A 13,735-nucleotide genomic window follows, 5' to 3' on the forward strand; every position below is an offset into this window, starting at 1 on the left:
AAATATGTTAAATGGTTGCTTTTATTGGGAGATTGGTACAATTGCAAAATGTTAGTAAGAAACTGGAGAAAGTCTGAGGAAGAAAGTTAGGTAGAAGTAACTTTAATTTACAGTAAAGTATAGACTGTTTTTTTTGTTTGTTTTTTTGTTTTTTTTTTACACTAAACAGTTTCAGTTTATACATAAAATGTCATTTATAAATTACAATAAAATAAGATTTTTCACACTAGGATCAGAATGTCTAAAAAAATGGAAATCTGCTTTAGTAGTAAATTCTGGCTCGTTTAATACATGCCATATACAGTGCAGGAATTTAGAGACTAAACTCTCCTGCAAATCTCTAGCATCTAATAAAAGATCAGATAACTACTCTTAAGATAAATTATTTCTAATGCAAAATATTGTAATTACTATAAAACATCAACATAAAGATCTAAATTTACTACTGATAGGATAGTTTAGCCTAGAATGCAGGTTGGATCAGAGAAGTTGACTTGAATCTCTTTCAAGTCTTATATTTTTCACATAGAAGTCCTTGTGTTCCACTGAAAGCCTAACAGCTTGGGACAGTGCCACCTTTGTCCAAAGCTGATAATAGGAAAGGGAAGTTATTTGTGGTGTTTAGAGGCTTTCTTGCCTGGGTCAAACTAAGCAAGAATTGAAAGACCAGAATGTCCAAACTATAGCGGTCAGTGAACTAACAAGCAAGCTGCCATGAATAACAGCAAAGATACTGCACCTAAAATATTGGTACATAGTGAAGAGGTCAATTGTTCATTTTTGATTATTGTGTTAGTATTGCTTGTTTAGACCAACTTTTTATTATGTTTATGTAAATATGGCAACTTAGTCATCATATAGGTGGGCTGAATGGTACATCACAATAGCATATATATTGTAGTTGGACATGTAAAAATTGCTTGCTACACTGTATAAATTCATTTGCTTCTGGCTGTGTTGCCGTATTTCTGCATAAACTTCACCCCAAATATTGCAGTCTTATTTTTAAGTTGGTTCTGGGAAGATCACCACAGTCACCAAGTCACTTCCTATGAAACCCCAATTTGATTAACTTACACTGGCTTACTAGATTGAAATCACACCATTGACTATTTTTACAGGTCAGCAAGTTGTTTAAAGGACAATTCTTTGGACTTATTTTTTAAATTGCATAATTTTGCAAAACAAATTAATGTGTTACTTGCTTGCAGTTAGAAGCAGAATTCACACATTTTCCCCCACCTCCTAAATGTTATGTATTTGTTTATTTACTTCTATACACACATGCATACACATATACTTAATTCATGGATCATAACATTAAAACCACCTGCCTAATATTGTTTCGGTCCCACTCGTACAATAGTACAGAGAGTTTGGTTCAGTGCTATATGCAGTCATCACATTCAAATGCTAACAGTTCACACACATGCAAGGACCATCCTTCCTACATTTACGACGTGTGTACCTGTTGTAATGAGATTGTCAATGTAACCTTTTGTTAGTAGTGCCTGGAGGATTCAGTGTGGAGAAACTCTAAAGACAGAGTGTGTATTAACTTGTGGATTTTTCTGTGAGTATTTAGTGGCAGTGTGACAAAGTTGCTTCGGAAGACGGTGTTAGCCGCGGAGCTCAGCTCAGAGGGAAATGAGGTGAATGGGAGGGGAGAGGATGACGTCACTCCTCCACCCGTCTTAACTGTCAATCCCCCCACAAACACAGTCTCTCGGAATTTGCATAAGCACACCCTTTGACCAGCAATTTGAACTTAGAAAGTGATCAAAACTGTCGTTTATACCTTGCGTGCTCTCATTAAACTTGTATCCCGCATTAGCCGTGGGCATGACAAACGCCAGCGGCAGCCTGTCTATGAACTTAATTTAAACTTTAGTTTTACACCGTGCTTTGTTTCTGAAGTAGCTGCAGGCATGAATATGCTTGTTCCATTTATGACCATTACGTGTAGAATTTCAAAATGAAACTTGGCCAACTTTTGTAAGTGAGCTGTAAGGAATGAGCCTGCCAAATTTCAGCCTTCTACCTACACGGGAAGTTGGAGAATTAGTGATGAGTCAGTGAGTCAGTCAGTGAGGGCTTTGCCTTTTATTAGTATAGATAGCAAAATACCAAGGCAGAAATGAGAAGTAGTGTGTTAAAGAAGTAATGAAAAAGAAAAGGAAACATTTTTAAAATAACGTAACATGATTGTCAATGTAATTGTTTTGTCACTGTTGTGAGTGATGAGTGTTGCTGTCTCATATATATATATATATATATATATATATATATATATATATATATATATATATATATATATATATATATATATATATATATATATATATATATATATATATATATATATATACACATATACACATATATACAAACACACATATGTACACATATATACAAACACACATATATACACATATATATATATATATATATATATATATATATACACACACATATATATATATATATATATATATATATTGTGAGCTGGAGGGCTGATCGCACCCCAAATAGAGACAGAGCCCCTGGGAAAACCACAAACCCTGAAACACTGACTACACATTGCTCCTTATCCTTGCACTATAACGCGTAATACAAGCCTCGCGGTACTCCGCCGACTTATAAGCCTTGCGCAGCCTGTCAGTTTGGAATTGATTGTTTGCTTTTATCTCTCTCTGCTCCTAGCGGAACTGTTATATCTGACTTGTCATGGAGCACGTTTAAGCTCATGTGTTTGCGGTGTCTGAATAAAAATCCTTCTTTTTCTACGACCTTCTGTGTCTCTGTGCAAATCTGTGACCCAAGCGTGACAAGTGGTACCAGGAGTGGTTGCACAGATGGATGCCGCCAAGACTTATTTCAGAAGTCTAAAACATTTGCACTTAAAGACTGGAAACTAAACATGGATGACCCAATCCGTGCAAATTCAAGATTTGATACATAAAGTGCACTGTTGGTTTGAAGGAGACGTGATGGAAACAGTTGTCGGAATATATTACTGGCGGCATACCTGAAGTTCTTCGAGATGAATTTCTACGCCATGATATTAAATCATTAACGATTATGTCCAGACGATTAGAGGGTTCACAGTCCACTTGGAGAAAGAGCGGTGGATTTCGTGCTGCGCAACCTGTGAACGAACGCCCAGGACATTCTCGCCGCTCGATCGACAAGCTGCAGGACCTGAAAATCTAATGGGGTCAGGTAGGACCCGGAAATCCAGTCGTAGATGGGACGCCTGTTTCTGGGGAGACAGCGGCAACAGCGGTCGCAGACCGTGGACTACAGAGCACGCCGACGTGGACGCCGAGAGGATATTTCGAAACGGAGCCACCGTAGATGTTTCCGATGTGATCAGCTCGGCCATTTGGCAAGAGATGTCGCTTGTCTCCAGCTCATTCAATGGAGATTGGACTGGCCAAGATTTGTTGCTCAACTATTACATATCCGGATGGAAAAGATGGCTTGTTGATCCCGGTGAAATTGGGGACAGAGAAATCTCAGCATTGTTAGATTCGGAAGTGACCTTTGTATTGTGAGACGAGACTGTCTTAATGAACAATGCCTTAGAGACTGTGAGACTGTAAAAATACGCTGTGTACATGGTGATGTTAAAGATTATCAGACTTTACTTCTTCCTTTAACTTATAGGGCGCCACTTTAAGGTTTGGTCTGCCGTTTGACTCGTGCCCTTGGCCATTACTCATAGGACGGAGAAATGCCCTTTTTCGAAACTGATTAATAAATGTAAGGGACCAGTAGTCCAGTCCACTAATGAACTTAGTGGGGGAGAAGAAGAAGAAACCAAGACGAAGAACTGGTAGCGGCCGGGAAAATCTAGAGCCCAACTTAGATATTGAACCCGATCTCTCCAGCGAGACGGAGGAGGTCACCCCCGACAATCTTTCCAGAATGGGCTGCTCCTTCTACATCTTACCAGATTGCAAACGCCTCAACACAAACCACTGTTAACGAACAATCAGATTTTGTGCGTTTGCAGCATACTGATAGCTCATTAGAATATGCATTTAAACAGGCTCGCCCTGCTAATGACTCTTATTACCAAGAGCGTAATTCGGGGTGTGAAAACCCACACTTTATAGAAAAGGACGGTTGCCTTTTCAGAGTGATCTCAGATCATTTGGAGGGGGAATTTATTGAACAACTGGTGGTACCTGAAGCACATAGGGAAACTGTTTTGCATCTGGCACATTCACACATCTTGGGGGGGCACCTCGGTGCCGACAAAACTAGAGACCGGTTATCAAAACGATTTTATTGGCTTAATATGGGAAAAGATGTTGAACGATTTTGTACTTCATGTCCAGACTGCCAGATCGTCTCTGCTTATAAGCCTCCTCGGGCTCCCCTTTGTCCTATGCCCATATTGGAAGTTCCCTTTCAGCGTGTGGGATTAGATATTGTGGGACCATTACCTAAGACTAAGGATGGGTACCAATATTTGCTGGTGTTGGTTGATTATGCGACACGATATCCAGAAATGATTGCGCTGAAAAGGCCAACTCTTCGCTGTAGCCAAAGCACTATGTGAAACTTTTACTCGTATTGGTATCCCTAGAGAAATCTTAACTGATCAGGCACACCTTTCACTTCTCGCGTGATGAAACAATTGTGTGACAGCTTTGCTATTAAGAAATTGAGTACTACTGTTTACCATCCTCAAACGAATGGTTTAACCGGCGATTTAACAAAACATTGAAACAGATGATCAGGCGAGTTGCTCATAATGATCCCACAACATGGAACACTGTCCTACCTTTTGTTTTGTACGCGTGCGAGAATCACCACAGGCGTCCACTGGCTTGAGTCCCTTCGAGTTGTTATTGGCAGGCGGCGCGAGGCATCCTGGATGTGGTATGTGAGGAATGGATAGGAAACGAGAGAGCAGCTAAGGTCCAAGCTTTGCAGATCGACTAATTTCGTTGCAAGACAGAATTTCTATGCTTTCCTCTATTGCTGTGGAACACCAACAACGAGAACAGGAAACTCAGAAGCGTCTTTACGATAGGCGCAGCAAGCTCCGTGAGTTCAAACCTGGCGATCGTGTTTTGGTACTGGTTCCCTCGGATCCACACAAATTCTTAGCTAAATGGCAGGGCCCGCCATTATTGAGGAGCGTATGAGTCCGTAAATTACAAGGTTAGAATACCGGCGGCGCAAACCATTCCAGATTTTACACATTAACCTCTTGAAGGAATGGCACGACCGACAAGAGGTTAACACTTCCTTGGCTGCTGTTTCTCAGACCGATGTTACCATTGGTAACGATCTTACTGACACGCAAAAGACAGAACTGTTATCTTTGATAGAACGGAACACTGATGTCTTTTCAGATTTACCAGGCAAGACTAACATTACAAAACATAAAATTACCACTGACCTGATGTTCGTACAGATGCGCCGTTCGGATACGAAGCGCGCAAATATTGTCTTGAAGAGGTAAAAAAGATGCTGACACTGGGTGTAATTCGTGAAAGTAAAAGTGACTGGTGCAGCCCAGTCGTATTAGTCCCAAAGCAAGACGGTTCGGTTCGGTTCTGTATCGATTTCAGACGCTTGAATAAGGTCTCTAAATTGATGCTTATCCCATGCCCCGTGTCGATGAACTGTTGGAAAAACTGGGTCAGGCGAGCTATATCTCCACGCTAGATCTCACGAAAGGCTATTGGCAGGTGCCTTTAGAGGCTAGCAGTTGTGAGAAAACGGCATTTGCGACTCCTGACGGACTCTATGAATTTACAAGACTCCCGTTTGGTCTTCACGGGCACCTCTAACTTTTCAGCGTATGATGGATCAGATCCTACGTCCTCACTCTGAATATGCTGGGGCATACCTTGACGATGTCGTGATTTTTAGCAATGATTGGAAAACACACTTAGAGCGGCTTCAAGCCGTTCTTGAAAGCTTGAGACAGGCTGGCCTTACTGCTAACCCTAAGAAATGTAAACTAGGCATGTCCGAGACTCATTACTTAGGCTATTCTATGGGCAAGGGTTTACTTAGGCCACAATTAAGGAAAATAGAAGAAATGCTTGTTTACCCGAGACCTGAGACACAGAAACAAGTACGCGCCTTTCTGGGACTCGCTGGTTACTACAGAAAATTCATTCCAAATTTTGCACATAGAGCTGCTCCTCTTACAGAACTTACTAGAGGCAGAAAAAACCGACCTATCTTGTGGACAGAAAATTGCGAACGTTCTTTCAACGATTTAAAAAAAGCATTGTCTTCTTACCCGGTTCTAAGGAACCCGGATTTCACAAAAGATTTTATCTTGCAAACAGACACAAGTGCATTTGGTGTGGGCAGTCCTGTCACAAATTTTTGATGGAGAAGAACATCCAATCACATATTTGAGTAGGAAATTACTTCCTAGGGAACGAATTATTCTACAATTGAGAAAGAATGCTTGGCAATTAGGTGGGCTGTGGAAGCGCGCTATTACTTGTGGGGACGAAACTTCACTTTGGTAACTGATCATGCTCCACTCAGTGGTTGTACCGACAGAAAGATACAAACTCTCGTCTAATGAGATGGTTTCTGGGTTTACAACCTTACAGTTTCACAGTAAAGCACCGACCAGGTTCTGAACACGTCAACGCAGGCGTGTTATCACGACTAAATGAACCTAGTACAGAGAGTCGCTTGATTCACAGGAATGTGAATAAAGCTGAGGGAGGGTGTGAGCTGGAGGGCTGATCGCACCCCAAATAGAGACAGAGCCCCTGGGAAAACCACAAACCCTGAAACACTGACTACACATTGCTCCTTATCCTTGCACTATAACGCGTAATACAAGCCTCGTACGGTACTCCGCCGACTTATAAGCCTTTGCAGCCTGTCAGTTTGGAATTGATTGTTTGCTTTTATCTCTCTCTGCTCCTAGCGGAACTGTTATATCTGACTTGTCATGGAGCACGCTTTAAGCTCATGTGTTTGCGGTGTCTGAATAAAAATCCTTCTTTTTCTACGACCTTCTGTGTCTCTGTGCAAATCTGTGACCCAAGCGTGACAATATATATATATATATATATATATATATATATATATATATATATATATATACACACACACACATATATATACAGTCTTTGGGGTGCGAGCAACTGTTGCTGGGGGTGCCAGAATCCATGAAGGAAGAAAAATGAAAAACATTATTTGTACAAAATCTTAATTTATTTATCCATTCCTAAATAATTAAATGGGCAGGCTATTTCGTATCAGTGCAATACGCTGTTTGTTAAAACGGATGACTCCCGTCTTACGTGCAAGTCTGCGTGGATATTATGAACTATCATTATCTGTTCAAGTTCTATTTAAATTTTAAATAGAAGGAATTTTTATTTAGTCGACAGAATATTATTCCGGAATAAATCAACTCAAACCTTAAATAACTTATATTTTGCTCTCCATAAAAATATATCCTGTCTAAATTATACAAGTTAGAAATAAAGTAAACGTTAAAAGAACAAACATTCAAATTTCTTTACTCTTATGTAATTTTATATAAAAAATAAACTTAAATTTTAAATATCCCAAAAGATTTTGCTCTCCATAAAAATATATCCTGTCAAAATTATACAAATTCAAATATGAACATGGTGCATAACAAAACCTGGAAATATAAATAAAATTTGTTCTTTTCAGCAATAACAAATCAAATCATTCAGTTGTCTTTGCTCTTATGTCATTTTATCAGAGCTGGACGCCTGGCATCTTTTTTTGGCAACAAGTTCGTTTCTGTTTGGTGTGAGGTTCTGTGTTGTGGAGATTCTCAGGATGGACTGCAGGTGCTCATCAGTGAGGCGACTCCTGTGTGCTGTTTTGTTAGTCTTCATGACTGAGAAGAGCTTCTCACACAGATATGTGCTACCAAACATGCACAAGGTTCGAGCCGCATGTAGACGGAGCTGGAGCATTTCTGCAGGAATGGAGTGAATAAACTGTGCGGGCCGTGCAGTATCGTACTTTGCCTTCAGTGTGCCATTACACTGCAGCTCAATCACCTCCATCTGAATCTGCACAGGTGCAGTTTCCACATCGACGGCAAATGGGTTGCGAAACAACTCAAAATTCTTTTTTTGTTCTTCAAAGTCACCAAAGTGCCGTGCGAACTCAGTGCGCAGTTTATCAGCAAAGTGCGTGTTGGGAACACCGTGAGTGCCAAGTTGGTTCAACATTACTTGGCAACAGGGAAAGTGGGGTAAGTTGCACTGGTAGATTTGTGTCTCCCATAAAAGTTGCTTCACTTGAAATCACTTTGTGATTTTGCACGGGTAAAAACGTCTGCTGAAGTGTCAGATTCTTCTTTAACTCTTCTGCTTTCTGTATCTTGTGCATTGCAATCAGGTATTTCAGGTTATCTTGATGTTTTGTCTCATAGTGCCGTCTTAGATTAAATTCTGTAATTACAGCCACATTAGCTCCACAAATGAGACACACGGGTTTACCAGCAATGTCAGTAAACATATACTCAGCCTCCCATCGGTTTTTAAAGGCTCTATGTTCAGAATCACCTTTTCTCTTTGGCATCGTGTGGGCTAGCTTCGCAATAACTTGCAGCATCATAAGCTAGACTTGATTAAGCGTTCAGCAAGGCAGCTGAAGCGCTGCATTATGGGATCTGTAGTTTATTTTGTTACCAGCGCTTAATATACCCCGGCCATTAATAACAATAATATATAAAATGATCTCGCTCGCCGGATATAATTACATGCCGGGCCGAATGTGGCCTGCGGGCCTTGAGTTTGACACATATGGACTAAATAGAACTTGAAAAGATATATTTTTCAAATGTGATCGCAATTCAGATCGAGTTGACGCAGTACACTACAGTACATCGAGCCGCGTGCTATTGTGGTTTTGCCTGCGTGCCTCAATAAGTTACCCTCCCCTCGCTCTTACTTTTTTACCGTTCATCTAATGAATACACTGAGTATGGCTTTACCAAAACAATCATTGATCGCGAATAAAGTATCCATTATTCATAAAGCTTCAATTGGTGATTTGTCTTTCTGCGTTAACCGCATATTTTTTCATACGTCACAAACCAAGGGGATGAGAGGCTAAAATGAATCGGGATGCACGCGTACATACTCAGTGCCTCCCCAATCGGGAATCGAACCTCGGACGCCGGCACTAGAGGCGAAGCCTCTACTATTGCGCCACGGCGTGTGGTTTGTCTAGCTGAGCGTAGCAGTGTAATTCGTTTTTTGTTCAGCACTCTTTGGAACTGTTGCTTTTTGTCTGCGCACTGCGTCAGTTCACGTGAGCCGTTGAATCTGGTTTTATATGTCACTTGCTCGCTTCTAATTGTTCCGCTGCCGCCTTAATTATATAATGTATGTTTTCTTCAGCGGTTTTTGGAGCTCTTCCTGGTTTTCTGCGTACTGCGTGATTACGTGGGTGGCGTGATGATGTCACACGAAACTCCGCCCCCCACGGCTTTTGAGCTCAACTCCATTACAGTATATGCAGAAAAATAGCTTCCAGTTATGACCATTACGCGTAGAATTTGAAATGAAACCTGCCCAACTTTTGTAAGGAAGCTGTAAGGAATGAGCCTGCCAAATTTCAGCCTTCTACCTACGGGAAGTTGGAGAATTAGTGATGAGTCAGTCAGTCAGTCAGTGAGGGCTTTGCCTTTTATTAGTATAGACTAGCAAAATACCCACGCCGGAGAAGTAGTGTGTTAAAGAAGCAATGAAAAGAAAAGGAAACATTTTGAAAATAACGTAACATGATTGTCAATGTAATTGTTTTGTCACTGTTGTGAGTGATGAGTGTTGCTGTCATATATATATATATATATATATATATATATATATATATTTACACACACACACAAACATATATATATACATATCTATACATATACATATATATACACACACACATATATAAACATATATATACATATACATACATATCTACATATATACACACACAGCTATTTCGTATCAGTGCAATACGCTGCTTGTTAAAACGGATAACTCCCGCTCTTACGCAAGTCTGCGTGGATATTATGAACTATCGTATTTGTTCAAGTTCTATTTAAATTTTAAATAGAAGGAATTTTTATTTAGTCGACAGAAATATCTTTGGTAGGAATGGTAAAACAGACAGGAATATTATTCCTGAATAAATCAACTCAAACCTTAAACAACTTATAATATTTTGCTCTCCATAAAAATATATCCTGTCTAAATTATACAAGTTAGAAATAAAGTAAACATTAAAAGAACAAACATTCAAATTTCTTTACTCTTATGTAATTTTATATTTTATAAAAATAAACTTAGATTTTAAATATCCCAAAAGATTTTGCTCTCCATAAAAATATATCCTGTCAAAATTATACAAATTCAAATATGAACATGCTGCATAACAAAACCTGGAAATATAAATAAAATGTGTTCCTTTCAGCAATAACAAATCAAATCATTCAGTTGTCTTTGCTCATATGTCATTTTAGAGCTGGACGCCTGGCATCTTTTTTGGCAACAGGTTCGTTTCTGTTTGGTGTGAGGTTCTGTGTTGTGGAGATTCTCAGGATGGATTGCAGGTGCTCATCAGTGAGGCGACTCCTGTGTGCTGTTTTGTTAGTCTTTATCACTGAGAAGAGCTTCTCACACAGATATGTGCTACCAAACATGCACAAGGTTCGAGCCGCATGTAGACGGACTTTTTTTGTTCTTCAAAGTCACCAAAGCACCGTGCAAACTCAGTGCGCTCAGTTTATCAGCAAAGTGCGATTTGGGAACACCGTAGTGACGACTTGGTTTAACATTACTTGGTAACAGGGAAAGTGGGGCAAGTGGTTGTGTCTCCCATAAAAGCAGCCTCAATTGAAATCACTTTGTGATTGTGCACGGGTAAAACGTCCGCTGAAGTGTCAGATTCTTATTTAATTCTTCTGCTTTCTGTATCTTCTGCATTGCATTCAGGTCTTTCAGGTTACCCTGATGTTTTGTTTTATAGTGCCGTCTTAGATTAAATTCTGTAATTACAGCCAGAATAGCTCCACAAATGAGACACACGGTTCAGTAAACATATACTCAGCCTCACATCGGTTTTAAAGGCTCTATTTTCAGAATCAACTTTTCTCTTCAGCATCGTGTGAGCTAGCGTTGCATTATGGGATCTGTAGTTTATTGTGTTACCAGCGCTTCATATACCCGTGCTTTAATAACAATAATACAGTATATAAAATGATCTCGGGCGGATATAATTACACGGGCGGATGTGGCCCGCGCCCTTGAGTTTGACACATATGGACTAAATAGAACTTGAAAAGATATATTTTTTCAAATGTGATCGCAATTCAGATAGAGTTGACGCACTACAGCCTGCATGCCTCAATTAGTCATCCTCCCCTCGCCCTTACTTTTTTACCGCTCATCTAATGAATGCACTGAGTATGGCTTTACCAAAACAATCATTGATGGCGAATAAAGTATCCATTATTCGAGTATGTAGATCGGGTTATATATATATATATATATATATATACCCGCGTATCCAGCGAGAAGTAGTGTGTTAAAAAGCTAGAAAAAGAAAAGGGAACATTTTAAAAATAACGTAACATGACTGTCAATATACAGTATTTGTTTTGTGAGTGTTACTGAGTGTTGCGGTCATCAAGGATTTGATTATCATTATTTCTTTCAATCAGGTTCGTATTTGTAGGATGTGTTGTGTTCAAGTTACATTCCGTGTTTGTCAATCGCTGTAAAGATGACAGGTTTCATTCATCGATTCGTTTCTTACTGCATCAATAAACAGCTCATCTTCTTCTTTATCTGAGACCTGACACACTGCATGCACGGGTTTTTTTTACACTGTCTTCCTTTAGCGGGACATTGACTTTTTCCAACGTGTGCTTTGTTTCCGCAGTAGTTGGATTTATGAATATGCTTGTATGTATGAGACGCTTCATATTTTTTGCTGCCTTTTCAATTGTGTAATTCGGCTTTTGTTCAGCACTCTTTGGAACTGTTGCCTTTTATCTGTGCACTGCGGCAGTTCACGTGAGCCACTCGGTGTACATGCATCGAAGGTTCCCAGCTGTGCTGGTGCCATCTCCTGCTATGTCCATGGCTGTATTTAATGTTACCTTAGTCCTGGCACTTAAAACTTTCTCTCGCAGTTTCGCTGAGTTTGTGTCAAACACCACCCTGACCATCTCATCTTCCTCTCCATAAGCACAGTCCTTCACCCGTGAATATTTACCCGTGGCAGTTTGCTATTGGATTGCCGCTGACGGACGGCCTTATATGGGCAGGCACTAAATTACAAACGCCAGCGGCAGCCTGTCTATGAACTTAATTTAAAGTGTAGGTTTACATCGTGCTTTGTTTCAAGTAGCAGAACTCATGAATATGGTTGTATATGTCACTCGCTCGCTTCTTATTGTTTCGCTGCCTTCTTAATTATATAATGCATGTTTTCTTGAGCGCTTTTTTGAGGTCTTCCTGGTTTTCTATGTACTGCGTGATTACGTGTGAGGCGTGATGATGTCACACGAAACTCCGCCCCCACGGCGTTGAAGCTCATCTCCATTACAGTAAATGGAGAAAAACTGCTTCCAGTTATGACCATTACGCGTAGAATTTCGATATAAAACCTGCCCAACTTTTGTAAGGAAGCTGTAAGGAATGAACCTGCCAAATTTCAGCCTTCCACCCACACGGGAAGTTGGAGAATTAGTGATGAGTCAGTGAGTGAGTGAGTGAGTGAGGGCTTTGCCTTTTATTAGTATAGATAAGAGCAGCTCACTACTGAAATGGCAAATATAGGAGGCAGACGGGGTCAAACCAGAGACTCTTGATTACAAGTCAGCAAATCTTACCTATGCGCCACGGAAGCTGTTGTCTTTTCCTTGAACCTTTTGTGAAAGTGTTTATTTGATCTTTGGACTTCAAGCTTCATACAGTGCATCCCGGAAAGTATTCAGAGCGCATCACTTTTTCCACATTTTGTTATGTTACAGCCTTATTCCAAAATGGATTAAATTCATTTTTTTCCTCAGAATTCTACACACAACACCCCATAATGACGTGAAAAAAGCTTACTTGAGGTTTTTGCAAATTTATTAAAAATAAAAAAACTGAGAAATCACATGTACATAAGTGTTCATAGTCTTTGCTCAATACTTTGTCGATGCACCTTTGGCAGCAATTACAGCCTCAAGTCTTTTTAAATATGATGCCATAAGCTTGGCACACCTATCCTTGGCCAGTTTCACCCATTCCTCTTTACAGCACCTCTCAAGCTCCATCAGGTTGGAAGGGAAGCATCGGTGCACAGCCATTTTAAGATCTCTCCAGAGATGTTCAATTGGATTCAAGTCTGGGCTCTGGCTGGGCCACTCAGTGACATTCACTGAGTTGTCCTGAAGCCACTCCTTTGTTATCTTGGCTGTGTGCTTAGGGTCGTTGTCCCGCTGATAGATGAACCGTCGCCCCAGTCTGAGGTCAAGAGTGCTCTGGAGCGGGTTTTCATCCAGGATGTCTCTGTACATTGCTGCAGTCTATTCTGACTAGTCTCCCAGTTCCTGACGCTGAAAAACATCCCCACAGCATGATGCTGCCACCACCATGCTTCACTGTAAGGATGGTATTGGCCTAGTGATGAGCGGTGCCTGGATTCCTCCAAACTTGACGCCTGGCATTCATACCAAAGAGTTCAATCTTTG

General features: G+C 40.3%; 1 protein-coding gene across 1 annotated transcript in view; it reads left to right on the forward strand.

The window, feature by feature from the left end:
• cog2 (component of oligomeric golgi complex 2) overlaps positions 1–13,735 on the forward strand; it is a 65,631-nt gene that overhangs the window by 50,397 nt on the left and 1,499 nt on the right. The gene's annotated exons all lie outside the window — the stretch shown is intronic.

Source organism: Polypterus senegalus, chromosome 3 (assembly GCF_016835505.1).
Source record: "Polypterus senegalus isolate Bchr_013 chromosome 3, ASM1683550v1, whole genome shotgun sequence".
In the NCBI taxonomy this organism is placed as follows: Eukaryota; Metazoa; Chordata; class Cladistia; order Polypteriformes; family Polypteridae; genus Polypterus; species Polypterus senegalus.